Genomic DNA, 22876 nt, shown 5'->3' on the forward strand with positions numbered 1-22876 from the left:
TGCCAACTTAAGTACAAGTATACTGACTCTTCTTACTGTCTATGTTTTGAACCATTCCTGCGACACTAGTTATAGAGTTCGATGCTTCACTTCAGGTTTACTGTATCCCTTGGACATTCTTATTGACGATTAAACACAGAAATTGCATCGGAATTAAATGCAAAAGGCACAATGCCGACTCAAGGTCAAGAAAACTGACTCTTCTTACTGACTATGATTTGAACCATTCCTGTGCCGCTAGTTATAGATTCCGATGCTTCACTTCAGGTTTACTGTATCCCTCTGACCTTCTTATTGACGATGCAACACAGAAATGGCATCGGAATTAAATACAAAAGGCACAATGCCAACTTAAGTACAAGAAGACTGACTCTTCTTACTGTCTATGTTTGAACCATTCGTGAGACACTAGATATAGATTCCGATGCTTCACTTCAGGTTTACTGTATCCCTCTGACCTTCTTACTGACGGTGAAACACAGAAATTGCATCGAAATTGAATACGAAAGGCACAATGCCGACTTAAGTACAAGAAGACTGACTCTTCTTACTGACTATGTTTTGAACCATTCCTGTGACACTAGTTATAGATTACGATGCTTCACTTCAGGTTTACTGTATACCTCCGCCCTTCTCATTGACGATGAAACACAGAAATTGCATCGGAATTAAATAGAAAAGGCACAATGCCAACTTAAGTACAAGAAGACTGACTCTTCTTACTGTCTGTGTTGTGAACCATTCCTGTGACACTAGATATAGATTACGATGCTTCACTTCAGGTTTACTGTATCCCTCTGACCTTCTTATTGACGATGAAACTCAGATATTGCATCGGAATTAAATACAAAAGGCACAATGAAGACATAAGTACAAGAAGACTGACTCTTCTTACTGTCTATGATTTGAACCATTCTATTGACACTAGTTATAGATTTGACGATGAAACACAGAAATTGCATCGGAATTAAATAGAAAGGGCACAATACCGTCTTAAGTACAAGAAGACTGACTCCTCTTGTTGACTATGTTATGAACCATTCCTGTGACACTAGTTATAGATTCCGATGCTTCACTTCAGGTTTACTGTATCCCTTGGACCGTGTCATTGACGATGAAACACAGAAATTGCATCGGAATTGAATACAAAAGGCAAAATGCCGACTTAAGTACACGAAGACTGACTCTTCTTACTGTCTATGTTTTGAACCATTCCTGTGACACTAGTTATCGATTCCGATGCTACACTCCATGTCTACTGTATCCCTTGGACCTTCTTATTGACGATGAAACACAGAAATTGCATCGGAATTAAATAGAAAAGGCACAATGCCGACTTAAGTACAAGAAGAGTGACTCTTCTTACTGACTATGTTTTGAACCATTCCTGTGACACTAGTTATAGATTCCGATGCTACACTTCAGGTTTACTGTATCCCTCTGACCTTCTTATTGACGATGAAACACAGAAATTGCATCGGAATTAAATACAGAAGTCACAATGGCGACTTAAGTACAAGAAGACTGACTCTTCTTACTGTCTGTGTTTTGGACCATACCGGTGACACTAGTTATAGATTCCGATGCTTCACTCCAAGTTTACTGTATCCCTTGGACCTTCTTATTAACGATGAAACACAGAAATTGCATCGGAATTAAATACAAAAGGCACAATGCCGACTTAAGTACAAGAAGAGTGACTCTTCTTACTGATTATACTTTGAACCATTCCTGGGACACTAGTTACAGTATCCGATCCTTTACTTCAGGTTTACTGTATACCTTGGACCTTCTTATTGGCGACGAAACACAGAAATTGCATAGGGATTAAATACAAATGACACAATGCTGACTTAAGTACAAGAACACTGACTCTTCCCACTATCTATGTTTTGAACCATTCCTGTGACAATAGTTGTGGATTCCGATGCTTCACATCAGGTTTACTGTATCCCTCTGACCTTCTTATTGACGATGAAACACAGAAATTGCATCGGAATTAAATACAAAAGCCACAATCCCGACTTAAGTACAATAAGACTGACTCTTCTAATTGTCTATGTTTTGAACCATTCCTGTGGCACTAGTTATAGATTCCGATGCTACACTTCATGTTTACTGTTTCCCTTGGACCTTCTAATTAACGATGAAACACAGAAATTGCATCGGAATTAAATACAAAAGGCACAATGCCGACTTAAGTACAAGAAGACTGACTCTTCCTACTGTCTATGTTTTGAACCGTTTCTGTGACACTAGTTATAGAGTCCGATGCTTCACTTCAGGTTTACTGTATCCCTTGGACCTTCTTATTGACAATGAATCATAGAAATTGCATCGGAATTAAATAGAAAAAGCACAATGCCGACTTAAGTACAAGAAGATTGACTCTTCTTACTGTCTATATTTTGAACCATTCCAGTGACACTGGTTATAGATTCCGATGCTCACTTCAGGTTTACTGTTTCCCTTGGACCTTCTTATTGACGATGAAACACAGAAATTGCATCGGAATTAAATACGAAAAGCACAATGCCGATTTAAGTACAAGAAGACTGACTCTTCTTACTGACTATGCTTTGAACCATTTCTGTGACACTAATTGTAGATTCCGATACTTCACTTCAGGTTTACTGTATCCCTAGGACCTTCTTATTGACGATGAAACACACAAATTGCATCGGAATTAAATACAAAAGGCACAATGCCGACTTAAGTACAAGAACACTGTCTCTTCCTACTCTCTATGATTTGAACCATTCCTTTGACACTAGTTATAGATTCCGATGCTTCACTTCAGGTTTACTGTATCCCTTGGACCTCCTTATTGACGATGAAACTCAGAAATTGCATCGGAATTAAATACAAAAGGCACAATGCCGACATAAGTACAAAAAGCCTGACTCTTCTTACTGACTTTGTTTTGAACCATTCCTGTGACACTAGTTATAGATTCCAATGCTTCACTTCAGGTTTACTGTATCCCACTGACCTTCTTATTGACGATGAAACACAGAAATTGTATCGGAATTAAATACAAATGGCACTATGCCGACTTAAGTACAAGAAGACTGACTCTTCCTACCGACTATGTTTTGAACCATTCCTGTGTCACTAGTTATAGTTTCCTATGCTTCACTTCCGGTTTACTGTATCACTTGGACCTTCTTATTGACGAAGAAACACAGAAATTGCATCGGAATTAAATACAAAAGCACAATGCTGACTTAAGTACAAGAAGACTGACTCTTCTTACTGTCTATATTTTGCACCAAACCTGTGACACTAGTTATAGATTCCGATACTTCACTTCAGGTTTACTGTATCCCACTGACCTTCTTATTGACGATGAAACACAGAAATCGCATCGGAATTAAATACAAATGGCACTATGCCGACTTAAGTACAAGAAGACTGACTCTTCTTACTGTCTATGTTTTGAACCATTCCTGTGACACTAGTTATCGATTCCGATGCTACATTCCATGTCTACTGTATCCCTTGGACCTTCTTATTGACGATGAAACACAGAAATTGCATCGGAATTAAATAGAAAAGGCACAATGCCGTTTTAAGTACAAGAAGACTGACTCTTCTAACTGTCTATGTTTTGAACCATTCCTGTGGCACTAGTTATAGATTCCGATGCTTCACTTCATGTTTACTGTTTCCCTTGGACCTTCTAATTAACGATGAAACACAGAAATTGCATCGGAATTAAATACAAAACGCACAAAGCCGACTTAAGTACAAGTAGACTGACTCTTCTTACTGACTATGTTTTGAACCATTCCTGTGACACTAGTTATAGATTCCGATGCTTCACTTCAAGTTTACTGTATCCCTCTGACCTTCTTATTGACGATGAAACACAGAAATTGCATCGGAATTAAATACAAAAGTCACAATGCCGACTTAAGTACAAGAAGACTGACTCTTTTTACTGTCTGTGTTTTGAACCATACCGGTGACACTAGTTATAGATTCCGATGCTTCACTCCAAGTTTACTGTATCCCTTGGACCTTCTTATTAACGATGAAACACAGAAATTGCATCGGAATTAAATACAAAAGGCACAATGCCGACTTAAGTACAAGAAGAGTGACTCCTCTTACTGATTATACTTTGACCATTCCTGGGACACTAGTTACAGTATCCGATCCTTTACTTGAGGTTTACTGCATACCTTGGACCTTCTTATTGGCGACGAAACACAGAAATTACATAGGGAATAAATACAAAAGACACAATGCTGACTCAAGTACAAGAAGACTGCCTCTTCCCACTATCTATGTTTTGAGCCATTCCTGTGACAATAGTTGTGGATTCCGATGCTTCACTTCAGGTTTACTGCTTCCTTGGACCTTCTAATTAACGATGAAACACAGAAATTGCATCGGAATTAAATACAAAAGGCACAATGCCGACTTAAGTACAAGAAGACTGACTCTTCCTACTGTCTATGTTTTGAAGCGTTTCTGTGACACTAATTATAGAGTGCGATGCTTCACTTCAGATTTACTGTATCCCTTGGACCTTCATATTGACAATGAATCACAGAAATTGCATCGGAATTAAATAGAAAAGGCACAATGCCGACTTAAGTACAAGAAGATTGACTCTTCTTACTGTCTAGATTTTGAACCATTCCGGTGACATTGGTTATAGATTCCAATGCTCACTTCAGGTTTACTGTTTCCCTTGGACCTTCTTATTGACGATGAAACACAGAAATTGCATCGGAATTAAATACGAAAAGCACAATGCCGATTTAAGTACAAGAAGACTGACTCTTCTTACTGACTATGTTTTGAACCATTTCTGTGACACTAATTGTAGATTCCGATACGTCACTTCAGGTTTACTGTATCCCTAGGACCTTCTTATTGACGATGAAACACACAAATTGCATCGGAATTAAATACAAAAGGCACAATGCCGACTTAAGTACAAGAACACTGTCTCTTCCTACTCTCTATGATTTGAACCATTCCTTTGACACTAGTTATAGATTCCGATGCTTCCCTTCAGGTTTACTGTATCCCTTGGACATTCTTATTGACAATGAAACACAGAAATTGCATCGGAATTAAATAAAAAATGCACAGCGCCTGACTATATTTTGAACCATTCCTGTGACACTAGTTATAGATTCCGATGCTTCACTTCAGGTTTACTGTATCACTCTGACCTTCATATTGTCGATGAAACACAGAAATTGCATCGGAATTAAATAGAAAAAGCACAATGCCGACCTAAGTACAAGAAGACTGACTCTTCTTACTGTCTATGTTTTGAACCATTTCTGTGACACTAATTGTAGATTCCGATACTTCACTTCAGGTTTACTGTATCCCTAGGACCTTCTTATTGACGATGAAACACCGAAATTGCATCGGAATTAAATACAAAAGGAACAACGCCGACTTAAGTACAAGAACACTGTCTCTTCCTACTCTCTATGATTTGAACCATTCCTTTGACACTAGTTATAGATTCCGATGCTTCACTTCAGGTTTACTGTATCCCTTGGACATTCTTATTGACAATGAAACACAGAAATTGCATCGGAATTAAATAAAAAATGCACAGCACCTGACTATATTTTGAACCATTCCTGTGACACTAGTTATAGATTCCGATGCTTCACTTCAGGTTTACTGTATCCTTCTGACTCTCTTATTGACGATGAAACTCAGAAATTGCATCGGGATTAAATACAAATGGCACAATGCCGACTTAAGTACGAGAGGACCGACTCTTCTTACTGTCTATGTTTTGAACCATTCCATTGACACTAGTTATAGATTCCAATGCATCACTCCAGGTTTACTGTATCCCTTGGACCTTCTTATTGACGATGAAACACAGAAACTGCAACGGATTTTAATTGATAAGGCACAATGCCGACTTAAGTACAAGAAGACTGACTCTTCTTACTGACTATGTTTTGAACCATTCCTGTGACACAAGTTATAGATTCCGATGCTTCACTTCAGGTTTACTGTATCCCTTGGACCTTCGTATTGACGATGAAACACAGAAATTGAATCGGACTTAAATACAAAAGGCACAATGCCGAATTAAGTACATGAAGACCGACTCTTCTTACTGTCTATGTTTTGAACCATTCTCTGTGACACTAGTTATAGATTCCGATGCTACACTCGAGGTTTACTGTATCCCTTGCACCTTCTTATTGACGATGAAACACAGAAAATGCATCGGAATTAAATACGAATGGCACAATGCCGACTTAAGTACAAGAGACTGACTCTTCTTACTGTCTATGTTTGAGCCATTCCTGTGACACTAGTTATAGATCCCGATGCTTCACTTCAGGTATACTGTATCCCTTGGACCTCCTTATTGACGATGAAACACAGAAATTGCATCGGAATTAAATACAAAAGGCACAATGCCGACTTAAGTACAAGAAGACTGACTCTTCTTACTGTCTATGTTTTGAACCAATCTTGTGAATCCAGTTATAGATTCCGATGCCCACTTCAGGTTTACTGTTTCCCTTGGATCTTCTTATTGACGATGAAACACAGAAATTGCATCGGAATTAAATACAAAAGGCACAATGCCGATTTAAGTACAAGAAGAGTGACTCTTCTTACTGATTATAGTTTGAACCATACCTGGGACACTAGTTACAGTATCCGATCCTTTACTTCAGGTTTACTGTATACCTTGGACCTTCTTATTGGCGACGAAACACAGAAATTGCATAGGGATTAAATACAAAAGACACAATGCTGACTTAAGTAAAAGGAGACTGACACTTCCCACTATCTATGTTATGAACCATTCCTGTGACAATAGTTGTGGATTCCGATGCTTCACTTCAGGTTTACTGTTTCCCTCTGACCTTCTTATTGACGATGAAACACAGAAATTGCATCGGAATTAAATACAAAAGCCACAATCCCGACTTAAGTACAAGAAGACTGACTCTTCCTACTGTCTATGTTTTCAACCGTTTCTGTGACACTAGTTATAGAGTCCGATGCTTCACTTCAGGTTTACTGTATCCCTTGGACCTTCTTATCGACAATGAATCACAGAAATTGCATCGGAATTAAATAGAAAAGGCACAATGCCGACTTAAGTACAAGAAAACTGACTCTTCTTACTGTCTATATTTTGAACCATTCCAGTGACACTGGTTATAGATTCCGATGCCCACTTCAGGTTTACTGTTTCCCTTGGACCTTCTTATTGACGATGAAACACAGAAATTGCATCGGAATTAAATACGAAAGGCACAATGCCGATTTAAGTACAAGAAGACTGACTCTTCTTACTGTCTATGTTTTGAACCATTTCTGTGACACTAATTGTAGATTCCGATACTTCACTTCAGGTTTACTGTATCCCTAGGACCTTCTTATTGACGATGAAACACCGAAATTGCATCGGAATTAAATACAAAAGGCACAACGCCGACTTAAGTACAAGAACACTGTCTCTTCCTACTCTCTATGATTTGAACCATTCCTTTGACACTAGTTATAGATTCCGATGCTTCACTTCAGGTTTACTGTATCCCTTGGACATTCTTATTGACAATGAAACACAGAAAATGCATCGGAATTAAATACGAATGGCACAATGCCGACTTAAGTACAAGAGACTGACTCTTCTTACTGTCTATGTTTGAGCCATTCCTGTGACACTAGTTATAGATCCCGATGCTTCACTTCAGGTATACTGTATCCCTTGGACCTCCTTATTGACGATGAAACACAGAAATTGCATCGGAATTAAATACAAAAGGCACAATGCCGACTTAAGTACAAGAAGACTGACTCTTCTTACTGTCTATGTTTTGAACCAATCTTGTGAATCCAGTTATAGATTCCGATGCCCACTTCAGGTTTACTGTTTCCCTTGGACCTTCTTATTGACGATGAAACACAGAAATTGCATCGGAATTAAATACAAAATGCACAATGCCGATTTAAGTACAAGAATAGTGACTCTTCTTACTGATTATAGTTTGAACCATACCTGGGACACTAGTTACAGTATCCGATCCTTTACTTCAGGTTTACTGTATACCTTGGACCTTCTTATTGGCGACGAAACACAGAAATTGCATAGGGATTAAATACAAAAGACACAATGCTGACTTAAGTAAAAGAAGACTGACACTTCCCACTATCTATGTTATGAACCATTCCTGTGACAATAGTTGTGGATTCCGATGCTTCACTTCAGGTTTACTGTTTCCCTCTGACCTTCTTATTGACGATGAAACACAGAAATTGCATCGGAATTAAATACAAAAGCCACAATCCCGACTTAAGTACAAGAAGTCTGACTCTTCTAATTGTCTATGATTTGAACCATTCCTGTGGCACTAGTTATAGATTCCGATGCTTTACTTCATGTTTACTGTTTCCCTTGGACCTTCTAATTAACGATGAAACACAGAAATTGCATCGGAATTAAATACAAAAGGCACAATGCCGACTTAAGTACAAGAAGACTGACTCTTCCTACTGTCTATGTTTTCAACCGTTTCTGTGACACTAGTTATAGAGTCCGATGCTTCACTTCAGGTTTACTGTATCCCTTGGACCTTCTTATCGACAATGAATCACAGAAATTGCATCGGAATTAAATAGAAAAGGCACAATGCCGACTTAAGTACAAGAAAACTGACTCTTCTTACTGTCTATATTTTGAACCATTCCAGTGACACTGGTTATAGATTCCGATGCCCACTTCAGGTTTACTGTTTCCCTTGGACCTTCTTATTGACGATGAAACACAGAAATTGCATCGGAATTAAATACGAAAGGCACAATGCCGATTTAAGTACAAGAAGACTGACTCTTCTTCCTGACTATGTTTTGGACGATTCCTGTGACACTAGTTATAGATTCCGATGCTTCACTTCAGGTTTACTGTATCACTCTGACCTTCATATTGTCGATGAAACACAGAAATTGCATCGGAATTAAATAGAAAAAGCACAATGCCGACCTAAGTACAAGAAGACTGACTCTTCTTACTGTCTATGTTTTGAACCATTTCTGTGACACTAATTGTTATTCCGATACTTCACTTCAGGTTTACTGTATCCCTAGGACCCTCTTATTGACGATGAAACACCAAAATTGCATCGGAATTAAATACAAAAGGCACAACGCCGACTTAAGTACAAGAACACTGTCTCTTCCTACTCTCTATGATTTGAACCATTCCTTTGACACTAGTTATAGATTCCGATGCTTCACTTCAGGTTTACTGTATCCTTCTGACTCTCTTATTGACGATGAAACTCAGAAATTGCATCGGGATTAAGTACAAATGGCACAATGCCGACTTAAGTACGAGAGGACCGACTCTTCTTACTGTCTATGTTTTGAACCATTCCATTGACACTAGTTATAGATTCCAATGCATCACTCCAGGTTTACTGTATCCCTTGGACCTTCTTATTGACGATGAAACACAGAAACTGCAACGGATTTTAATTGATAAGGCACAATGCCGACATAAGTACAAGAAGACTGACTCTTCTTACTGACTATGTTTTGAACCATTCCTGTGACACAAGTTATAGATTCCGATGCTTCACTTCAGGTTTACTGTATCCCTTGGACCTTCGTATTGACGATGAAACACAGAAATTGAATCGGACTTAAATACAAAAGGCACAATGCCGAATTAAGTACATGAAGACCGACTCTTCTTACTGTCTATGTTTTGAACCATTCCCTGTGACACTAGTTATAGATTCCGATGCTACACTCGAGGTTTACTGTATCCCTTGGACCTTCTTATTGACGATGAAACACAGAAAATGCATCGGAATTAAATACGAATGGCACAATGCCGACTTAAGTACAAGAGACTGACTCTTCTTACTGTCTATGTTTGAGCCATTCCTGTGACACTAGTTATAGATCCCGATGCTTCACTTCAGGTATACTGTATCCCTTGGACCTCCTTATTGACGATGAAACACAGAAATTGCATCGGAATTAAATACAAAAGGCACAATGCCGACTTAAGTACAAGAAGACCGACTCTTCTTACTGTCTATGATTTGAACCAATCTTGTGAATCCAGTTATAGATTCCGATGCTTCACTTCAGGTTTACTGCATGCCTTGGACCTTCTTATTGACGATGAAACACAGAAATTGCATCGGAATTAAATACAAAAGGTACAATGCCGACTTAAGTAAAAGAAGACTGACTCTTCCGACTGTCTATGTTTTGAACCATTCCTGTGACACTAGTTATAGATTCCGTTGCTTCACTTCAGGTTTACTGTATCCCTTCGACCTTCGTATTGACAATAAATCACAGAAATTGCATCGGAATTAAATAGAAAAGGCACAATGCCGACTTAAGTACAAGAAAACTGACTCTTCTTACTGTCTATATTTTGAACCATTCCAGTGACACTGGTTATAGATTCCGATGCCCACTTCAGGTTTACTGTTTCCCTTGGACCTTCTTATTGACGATGAAACACAGAAATTGCATCGGAATTAAATACGAAAGGCACAATGCCGATTTAAGTACAAGAAGACTGACTCTTCTTCCTGACTATGTTTTGGACGATTCCTGTGACACTAGTTATAGATTCCGATGCTTCACTTCAGGTTTACTGTATCACTCTGACCTTCATATTGTCGATGAAACACAGAAATTGCATCGGAATTAAATAGAAAAAGCACAATGCCGACCTAAGTACAAGAAGACTGACTCTTCTTACTGTCTATGTTTTGAACCATTTCTGTGACACTAATTGTAGATTCCGATACTTCACTTCAGGTTTACTGTATCCCTAGGACCTTCTTATTGACGATGAAACACCGTAATTGCATCGGAATTAAATACAAAAGGCACAACGCCGACTTAAGTACAAGAACACTGTCTCTTCCTACTCTCTATGATTTGAACCATTCCTTTGACACTAGTTATAGATTCCGATGCTTCACTTCAGGTTTACTGTATCCCTTGGACATTCTTATTGACAATGAAACACAGAAATTGCATCGGAGTTAAATAAAAAATGCACAGCACCTGACTATATTTTGAACCATTCCTGTGACACTAGTTATAGATTCCGATGCTTCACTTCAGGTTTACTGTATCCTTCTGACTCTCTTATTGACGATGAAACTCAGAAATTGCATCGGGATTAAATACAAATGGCACAATGCCGATTTTAGTACGAGAGGACCGACTCTTCTTACTGTCTATGTTTTGAACCATTCCATTGACACTAGTTATAGATTCCAATGCATCACACCAGATTTACTGTATCCCTTGGACCTTCTTATTGACGATGAAACACAGAAACTGCAACGGAATTTAATTGATAAGGCACAATGCCGACTTAAGTACAAGAAGACTGACTCTTCTTACTGACTATGTTTTGAACCATTCCTGTGACACAAGTTATAGATTCGGATGCTTCACTTCAGGTTTACTGTATCCCTTGGACCTTCGTATTGACGATGAAACACAGAAATTGAATCGGACTTAAATACAAAAGGCACAATGCCGAATTAAGTACATGAAGACCGACTCTTCTTACTGTCTATGTTTTGAACCATTCTCTGTGACACTAGTTATAGATTCCGATGCTACACTCGAGGTTTACTGTATCCCTTGGACCTTCTTATTGACGATGAAACACAGAAAATGCATCGGAATTAAATACGAATGGCACAATGCCGACTTAAGTACAAGAGACTGACTCTTCTTACTGTCTATGTTTGAGCCATTCCTGTGACACTAGTTATAGATCCCGATGCTTCACTTCAGGTATACTGTATCCCTTGGACCTCCTTATTGACGATGAAACACAGAAATTGCATCGGAATTAAATACAAAAGGCACAATGCCGACTTAAGTACAAGAAGACTGACTCTTCTTACTGTCTATGCTTTGAACCAATGTTGTGAATCCAGTTATAGATTCCGATGCTTCACTTCAGGTTTACTGCATGCCTTGGACCTTCTTATTGACGATGAAACACAGAAATTGCATCGGAATTAAATACAAAAGGTACAATGCCGACTTAAGTAAAAGAAGACTGACTCTTCCGACTGTCTATGTTTTGAACCATTCCTGTGACACTAGTTATAGATTCCGTTGCTTCACTTCAGGTTTACTGTATCCCTTCGACCTTCGTATTGACGATGAAACACAGAAATTGCATCGGAATTAAATACAAATGGTACAATGCCGACTTAAGTACATGATGACCGACTCTTCTTACTGTCTATGTTTTGAACCATTCTCTGTGACACTAGTTATAGATTCCGATGCTACACTTGAGGTTTACTGTATCCCTTGGACCTTCTTATTGACGATGGAACACAGAAGTTGCATCGAAATTAAATACAAAAGGCACAATGCCGACTTAAGTACTGTCTATGCTTTGTACCATTCCTGTGACACTAGTTATAGATTCCGATCCTAAACTCCAGGTTTACTGTATCCCTTGGACCTACTTATTGACGATGAAACACAGAAATTGCTTCGGAATTAAATACAAAAGGCACAATGCCGACTTAAAGACAAGAAGACTGACTCTTCTTACTGACTATGTTTTGAACCATTCCTGTGACACTAGTTATAGATTCCGATGCTTCACTCCAGGTTTACTGTATCCCTTGGACCTTCTTATTGACGATGAAAAACAGAAATTGCATCGGAATTAAATACAAAAGGCACAATGCCGACTTAAGGACAAGAAGACTGACTCTTCTTACTGACTATGTTTGAACCTTTCGTGTGACACTAGTTATAGATTCCGATGCTTCACTTCAGGTTTACTGTATCCCTCTGACCTTCGTATTGACAATGAAACACAGAAATTGCACCGGAATTAGATACAAAAAGCACAATGCAGACTTAAGTGCAAGAAGACTGACTCTTCTTACTGCCTTTGCTTTGAACCATTCCTTTGACACTAGTTATAGATTCCGATGCTTCACTCCAGGTTTACTGTATCCCTTGGACCTTCTTATTGACGATGAAACAAAGAAAATGCATCGGAATTAAATACAAAAGGCACAATGCCGACTAAGGACAAGAAGACTGACTCTTCTTATAGACTATGTTTTGAACCATTCCAGTGACACTAGTTATATATTCCGATGCTTTACTTTAGGTTACTGTATCCCTTGGACCTTCTTATTGACGTTGAAACACAGAAATTGCATCGGAATTAAATACAAATGGCACAATGCCGACTTAAGTACAAGACGTCTGACTATTCTTACTGTCTATGTTTGAACCATTCATGTGACACGAGTTATAGATTCCGATGCTTCACTTCAAGTTTACTGTATCCTTGGACCTTCTAATTGACGATGAAATACAGAAATTGCAACCGAGTTAAATACGAAAGGCACAATGCCGACTTATGGAGAAGAAGACTGACTCTTCTTACTGACTATGTTTTGAACCATTCCTGTGACACTAGTTATAGATTCCGATGCTTCACTTCAGATTTACTGTATCAGTCTGACCTTCGTATTGACGATGAAACACTGATATTGCACCGGAATTAAATACAAAAGGCACAATGCCGACTTAAGTACAAGAAGACTGATTCTTCTTACTGTCTATGTTTAGAACCATTCCATTGACACTAGTTATAGATTCAGATGCTTCACTCCAGATTTACTGTATCCCTTGGACCTTCTTATTGACGATGAAACACAAAAATTGCATCGGAATTAAATAGAGAAGGCACAATGCCGACTTAAGTACAAGAACACTGACTCTTCTTACTGTTTATGTTTTCAACCATTCCTGCGACACTAGTTATAGATTCCGTTGCTTGACTTCATTTTTACTGTATCCCTTGGACTTTCTTATTGACGATGAAACACAGAAATTGCGTCGGAATTAAATACAAAAGGCACAATGCCCCCTTAAGTACAAAAGACTGACTCCTCTTACTGTCTATGTTTTGAACCATTCCTGTGACACTAATTATAGATTCCGATGCTTCACTTCCGGTTAACTGTATCCCTTGGACATTCTTATTGACGATGAAACACAGAAATTGCATCGGAATTAAATACAAAAGGCACAATGCCGACTTAAATACAAAGAGACTGACTCTCCTTAGTGACTATGTTTTCAACTATTCCTGTGCCACTAGTTATAGATTCCGATGCTTCACTTCAGGTTTACTGTATCCCTCCGACCTTCTTATAGACGATGTAACACAGAAATCGAATCGGAATTAAATACAAAAGGCACTATGCCGACTTAAGTACTAGAGACCGACTCTTCTTACTGTCTCTGTTTTGAACCATTCCTGTGACACTAGTTATAGATTCCGATGCTTCACTTCAGGTTTACGGTATCCCTTGGACCTTCTTATTGACGATGAAACACAGAAATTGCATCGGAATTAAATACAAAAGTCACAATGCCGACTTAAGTACAAGAAGACTGACTCTTCTTACGGTCTATGATTTGAACCCATCCTGTGACACTAGTTATAGATTTCGATGCTTCACTTCAGGTTTACTGTATCCCTTGGACCTTCTTATTGACGATGAAACTCCGAAATTGCATCGGAATTAAATACAAAACGCACAATGCCGACTTAAGCAGAAAAAGACTGACTCTTCTTACTGACTATGTTTGAATCATTCCTGTGCCACTAGTTATAGATTCCGATGCTTCACTTCAGGTTTACTGTATCCCTCTGACCTTCTTATTGACGATGAAACACAGAAATTGCATCGGAATTAAATACAAAAGGCACAATGCAGACTTAAGTACAAGAAGACTGACTCTTCTTACTGACTATGTTTTGAACCATTCCTGGGACACTAGGTATAGATTCCGTTGCTTCACTTCAGGTTTACTGTATCTCCTCTGACCTTCTTATTGACGATGAAACACAGAAATTGCGTCGGAATTAAATAGAAAAGGCACAATGCTGACTTAAGTACAAGAGGACTGACTCTTCCTACTGTCTAAGTTTTGATCCATTCCTGTGACACTAGTTATAGATTCCGATGCATGACGTCAGCTTTACTGTATCCCTTGCATCTTCTTATTGACGATGAAACACAGAAATTGCATCGGAATTAAATACAAATGGCGCAATGCCGACATAAGTACTGTCTATGCTTTGAAAAATTCCTGTGACACTAGATATAGATTCCGATGCTTCACTCCAGGTTTACTGTATCCCTCTGACCTTCTTATTGACGATGAAACACAGAAATTGCACCGGAATTAAATACAAAGGGCACAATGCCGACTTAAGTACAAGAAGACTGACTCTTCTAACTGTCTATGTTTTGAACCATTCCACTGACACTAGTTATAGATTCCGATGCTTCACTCGTCGTTTACTGTATCCCTTGGGCCTTCTTATTGACGATGAAACTCTGAAATTGCATCGGAATTAAATAGAAAAGGTACAATGCCGACTTAAGTACAAGAAGACTGTCTCTACTTACTGACTATGTTTTGAACCATTCCTGTGACACTAGTTATAGATTCCGATGCTTCACTTCAGGTTTACTGTATCTATTGGACCTTCTTATTGACGATGAAACACAGAAATGGCATCGGAATTAAATACAAAAGGCACAATGCCGACTTAAGTACATGAAGACTGACTCGTCTTACTGACTATGTTTTGAACCATTCCTGTGACACTAGTTGTAGATTCCGAAACTTCACTTCAGGTTTACTGTATCCCACTGACCTTCGTATTGATGATGAAACACAGAAATTGCACCGGAAATAAATACAAAAGGCACAATGAAGACTTAAGTGCAAGAAGACAGACTCTTCTTACTGTCTATGTTTTGAACCATTCCTTTGACACTAGTTATAGATTCCGAAGCTTCACTCCACGTTTACTGTATCCCTTGGACCTTCTTATTGACGATGAAACAAAGAAATTGCATCGGAATTAAATACAAAAGGCACAATGCCGACTTAAGGACAACAAGACTGACTCTTCTTACAGACTATGTTTAGAACCATTCCTGTGACACTAGTATTATATTCCGATGCTTTACTTTAGGTTACTGTATCCCTTGGACTTTCTGATTGACGTTGAAACACAGAAATTGCATCGGAATTAAATACAAAATGCACAATGCCGACTTAAGTACAAGAAGTCTGACTCATCTTACTGTCTATGTTTTGAACCATTCATGTGACACGAGTTATAGATTCCGAAGCTACACCTCAAGTTTACTGTATTCTTGGACCTTCTAATTGGCGATGAAATACAGATATTGCATCGGAATTAAATACGAATGGCACAATGCCGACTTAAGGACAAGAAGACTGACTCTTCTTACTGACTATGCTTTGAACCATTCCTGCGACACTAGTTATAGATTCCGATGCTTCACTTCAGGTTTACTGTATCCCTTGGACCTTCTTATTGACGATGAAACACAGAAATTTCTTCGGAATTAAATACAAAATTCACAATGCCGACTTAAGTACAAGAAGAGTGACTCTTCTTACTGACTATGTTTTGAACCATTCCAGTGACACTAGTTATAGATTCCGATGCTTCACTCCAGGTTTACTGTATCCCTTGGACCTTCTTATTGACGATGGAACACAGAAATTGCATCGGAATTAAATACAAATGGTACAATGCCGACTTAAGTACATGAAGACCGACTCTTCTTACTGACTATGTTTTGAGCCATTCCTGTGACACTAGTTATAGATTCCGATGCTTCACTTCAGATTTACTGTATCAGTCTGACCTTCGTATTGACGATGAAACACTGATATTGCACCGGAATTAAATACAAAAGGCACAATGCCGACTTAAGTACAAGAAGACTGATTCTTCTTACTGTCTATGTTTAGAACCATTCCATTGACACTAGTTATAGATTCAGATGCTTCACTCCAGATTTACTGTATCCCTTGGACCTTCTTATTGACGATGAAACACAAAAATTGCATCGGAATTAAATAGAGAAGGCACAATGCCGACTTAAGTACAAGAACACTGACTCTTCTTACTGTTTATGTTTTCAACCATTCCTGCGACACTAGTTATAGATTCCGTTGCTTGACTTCATTTTTACTGTATCCCTTGGACTTTCTTATTGACGATGAAACACAGAAATTGCGTCGGAATTAAATACAAAAGGCACAATGCCCCCTTAAGTACAAAAGACTGACTCCTCTTACTGTCTATGTTTTGAACCATTCCTGTGACACTAATTATAGATTCCGATGCTTCACTTCCGGTTAACTGTATCCCTTGGACATTCTTATTGACGATGAAACACAGAAATTGCATCGGAATTAAATACAAAAGGCACAATGCCGACTTAAATACAAAAAGACTGACTCTCCTTAGTGACTATGTTTTCAACTATTCCTGTGCCACTAGTTATAGATTCCGATGCTTCACTTAAGGTTTACTGTATCCCTCTGACCTTCTTATAGACGATGTAACACAGAAATCGAATCGGAATTAAATACAAAAGGCACTATGCCGACTTAAGTACTAGAGACCGACTCTTCTTACTGTCTCTGTTTTGAACCATTCCTGTGACACTAGTTATAGATTCCGATGCTTCACTTCAGGTTTACGGTATCCCTTGGACCTTCTTATTGACGATGAAACACAGAAATTGCATCGGAATTAAATACAAAAGTCACAATGCCGACTTAAGTACAAGAAGACTGACTCTTCTTACTGTCTATGTTTTGAACCCATCCTGTGACACTAGTTATAGATTTCGATGCTTCACTTCAGGTTTACTGTATCCCTTGGACCTTCTTATTGACGATGAAACTCCGAAATTGCATCGGAATTAAATACAAAACGCACAATGCCGACTTAAGCAGAAAAAGACTGACTCTTCTTACTGACTATGTTTGAATCATTCCTGTGACACTAGTTATAGATTCCGATGCTTCACTTCAGGTTTACTGTATCCCTCTGACCTTCTTATTGACGATGAAACACAGAAATTGCATCGGAATTAAATACAAAAGGCACAATGCAGACTTAAGTACAAGAAGACTGACTCTTCTTACTGACTATGTTTTGAACCATTCCTGGGACACTAGGTATAGATTCCGTTGCTTCACTTCAGGTTTACTGTATCTCCTCTGACCTTCTTATTGACGATGAAACACAGAAATTGCGTCGGAATTAAATAGAAAAGGCACAATGCTGACTTAAGTACAAGAGGACTGACTCTTCCTACTGTCTAAGTTTTGATCCATTCCTGTGACACTAGTTATAGATTCCGATGCATGACGTCAGCTTTACTGTATCCCTTGCATCTTCTTATTGACGATGAAACACAGAAATTGCATCGGAATTAAATACAAATGGCACAATGCCGACATAAGTACTGTCTATGCTTTGAAAAATTCCTGTGACACTAGATATAGATTCCGATGCTTCACTCCAGGTTTACTGTATCCCATGGACTTTCTTATTGACGATAAAACACAGAAATTGCATCGGAATTAAATACAAAAGGCATAAGGCCAACATAAGGACAAGAAGACTGACTCTTCTTACTGACTATGTTTTGAACCATTCCTGTGACACTTGTTATAGTTTCCGATGCTTCACTTCAGGTTTACTGTATCCCTCTGACCTTCTTATTGACGATGAAACACAGAAATTGCACCGGAATTAAATACAAAGGGCACAATGCCGACTTAAGTACAAGAAGACTGACTCTTCTAACTGTCTATGTTTTGAACCATTCCACTGACACTAGTTATAGATTCCGATGCTTCACTCGTCGTTTACTGTATCCCTTGGACCTTCTTATTGACGATGAAACTCTGAAATTGCATCGGAATTAAATAGAAAAGGTACAATGCCGACTTAAGTACAAGAAGACTGTCTCTTCTTACTGACTATGTTTTGAACCATTCCTGTGACACTAGTTATAGATTCCGATGCTTCACTTCAGGTTTACTGTATCTATTGGACCTTCTTATTGACGATGAAACACAGAAATGGCATCGGAATTAAATACAAAAGGCACAATGCCGACTTAAGTACATGAAGACTGACTCGTCTTACTGACTATGTTTTGAACCATTCCTGTGACACTAGTTGTAGATTCCGAAACTTCACTTCAGGTTTACTGTATCCCACTGACCTTCGTATTGATGATGAAACACAGAAATTGCACCGGAAATAAATACAAAAGGCACAATGCAGACTTAAGTGCAAGAAGACAGACTCTTCTTACTGTCTATGTTTTGAACCATTCCTTTGACACTAGTTATAGATTCCGAAGCTTCACTCCACGTTTACTGTATCCCTTGGACCTTCTTATTGACGATGAAACAAAGAAATTGCATCGGAATTAAATACAAAAGGCACAATGCCGACTTAAGGACAACAAGACTGACTCTTCTTACAGACTATGTTTAGAACCATTCCTGTGACACTAGTATTATATTCCGATGCTTTACTTTAGGTTACTGTATCCCTTGGACTTTCTGATTGACGTTGAAACACAGAAATTGCATCGGAATTAAATACAAAATGCACAATGCCGACTTAAGTACAAGAAGTCTGACTCATCTTACTGTCTATGTTTTGAACCATTCATGTGACACGAGTTATAGATTCCGAAGCTACACCTCAAGTTTACTGTATTCTTGGACCTTCTAATTGGCGATGAAATACAGATATTGCATCGGAATTAAATACGAATGGCACAATGCCGACTTAAGGACAAGAAGACTGACTCTTCTTACTGACTATGCTTTGAACCATTCCTGCGACACTAGTTATAGATTCCGATGCTTCACTTCAGGTTTACTGTATCCCTTGGACCTTCTTATTGACGATGAAACACAGAAATTTCTTCGGAATTAAATACAAAATTCACAATGCCGACTTAAGTACAAGAAGAGTGACTCTTCTTACTGACTATGTTTTGAACCATTCCAGTGACACTAGTTATAGATTCCGATGCTTCACTCCAGGTTTACTGTATCCCTTGGACCTTCTTATTGACGATGGAACACAGAAATTGCATCGGAATTAAATACAAATGGTACAATGCCGACTTAAGTACATGAAGACCGACTCTTCTTACTGACTATGTTTTGAGCCATTCCTGTGACACTAGTTATAGATTCCGATGCTTCACTTCAGGTTTACTGTATCCCTTGGACCTTCTTATTGACGATGGAACACAGAAATTGCATCGAAATTAAATACAAAAGGCACAATGCCGACTTAAGTACTGTCTATGCTTTGTACCATTCCTGTGACACTAGTTATAGATTCCGATCCTACACTCCAGGTTTACTGTATCCCTTGGACCTTCTTATTGACGATGAAACACAGAAATTGCTTCGGAATTAAATACAAAATTCACAATGCCGACTTAAGTACAAGAAGACTGACTCTTCTTACTGTCTATGTTTTAAACCAATCCTGTGACACTAGTTATAGATTTCGATGCATCACTTTAGGTTTACTGCATGCCTTGGACCTTCTTATTGACCATGAAACACAGAAATTGCATCGGAATTAAATACAAAAGGTACAATGCCGACTTAAGTAAAAGAAGACTGACTCTACCGACTGTCTATGTTTTGAACCATTCCTGTGACACTAGTTATAGATTCCGTTGCTTCACTTCAGGTTTACTGTATCCCTTCGACCTTCGTATTGACGATGAAACACACAAATTGCATCGGACTAAATACAAATGGTACAATGCCGACTTAAGTACATGAAGACCGACTCTTCTTACTGACTATGTTTTGAGCCATTCCTGTGACACTAGTTATAGATTCCGATGCTTCACTTCAGGTTTACTGTATCCCTTGGACCTTCTTATTGACGATGGAACACAGAAATTGCATCGAAATTAAATACAAAAGGCACAATGCCGACTTAAGTACTGTCTATGCTTTGTACCATTCCTGTGACACTAGTTATAGATTCCGATCCTACACTCCAGGTTTACCGTATCCCTTGGACCTTCTTATTGACGATGAAACACAGAAATTGCTTCGGAATTAAATACAAAAGGCACAATGCCGACTTAAGGACAAGAAGATTGACTCTTCTTACTGACTATGTTTTGAACCATTCCTGTGACACTAGTTATAGATTCCGATGCTTCACTCCAGTTTTACTGTATCCCTTGGACCTTCTTATTGACGATGAAAAACAGAAATTGCATCGGAATTAAATACAAAAGGCACAATGCCGACTTAAGGACAAGAAGACTGACTCTTCTTACTGACTATGTTTGAACCTTTCCTGTGACACTAGTTATAGATTCCGATGCTTCACTTCAGGTTTACTGTATCCCTCTTGACCTTCGTATTGACGATGAAACACAGAAATTGCACCGGAATTAAATACAAAAAATACAATGCAGACTTAAGTGCAAGAAGACTGACTCTTCTTACTGCCTTTGCTTTGAACCATTCCTTTGACACTAGCTACAGATTCCGATGCTTCACTCCAGGTTTACTGTATCCCTTGGACCTTCTTATTGACGATGAAACAAAGAAAATGCATCGGAATTAAATACAAAAGGCACAATGCCGACTTAAGGACAAGAAGACTGACTCTTCTTATAGACTATGTTTTGAACCATTCCAGTGACACTAGTTATATATTCCGATGCTTTACTTTAGGTTACTGTATCCCTTGGACCTTCTTATTGACGTTGAAACACAGAAATTGCATCGGAATTAAATACAAATGGCACAATGCCGACTTAAGTACAAGAAGTCTGACTATTCTTACTGTCTATGTTTTGAACCATTTATGTGACACGAGTTATAGATTCCGATGCTTCACTTCAAGTTTACTGTATCCTTGGACCTTCTAATTGACGATGAAATACAGAAATTGCATCGGAGTTAAATACGAAAGGCACAATGCCGACTTATGGAGAAGAAGACTGACTCTTCTTACTGACTATGTTTTGAACCATTCCTGTGACACTAGTTATAGATTCCGATGCTTCACTTCAGGTTTACTGTATCAGTCTGACCTTCGTATTGACGATGAAACACTGATATTGCACCGGAATTAAATACAAAAGGCACAATGCCGACTTAAGTACAAGAAGACTGATTCTTCTTACTGTCTATGTTTAGAACCATTCCATTGACACTAGTTATAGATTCAGATGCTTCACTCCAGATGTACTGTATCCCTTGGACCTTCTTATTGACGATGAAACACAAAAATTGCATCGGAATTAAATAGAGAAGGCACAATGCCGACTTAAGTACAAGAACACTAACTCTTCTTACTGTTTATGTTTTCAACCATTCCTGCGACACTAGTTATAGATTCCGTTGCTTGACTTCATTTTTACTGTATCCCTTGGCCTTTCTTATTGACGAAGAAACACAGAAATTGCGTCGGAATTAAATTCAAAAGGCACAATGCCCCCTTAAGTACAAGAGACTGACTCCTCTTACTGTCTATGTTTCGAACCATTCCTGTGACACTAATTATAGATTCCGATGCTTCACTTCCGGTTAACTGTATCCCATGGACATTCTTATTGACGATGAAACACAGAAATTGCATCGGAATTAAATACAAAAGGCACAATGCCGACTTAAATACAAAAAGACTGAATCTTCTTAGTGACTATGTTTTGAGCCATTCCTGTGACACTAGTTATAGATTCCGATGCTTCACTTCAGGTTTACTGTATCCCTTGGACCTTCTTATTGACGATGGAACACAGAAATTGCATCGAAATTAAATACAAAAGTCACAATGCCGACTTAAGTACTGTCTATGCTTTGTACCATTCCTGTGACACTAGTTATAGATTCCGATCCTACACTCCAGGTTTACTGTATCCCTTGGACCTTCTTATTGACG

The sequence above is a fragment of the Schistocerca piceifrons genome, unplaced genomic scaffold (genome assembly GCF_021461385.2).
Source record: "Schistocerca piceifrons isolate TAMUIC-IGC-003096 unplaced genomic scaffold, iqSchPice1.1 HiC_scaffold_1718, whole genome shotgun sequence".
Taxonomy (NCBI): Eukaryota; Metazoa; Arthropoda; class Insecta; order Orthoptera; family Acrididae; genus Schistocerca; species Schistocerca piceifrons.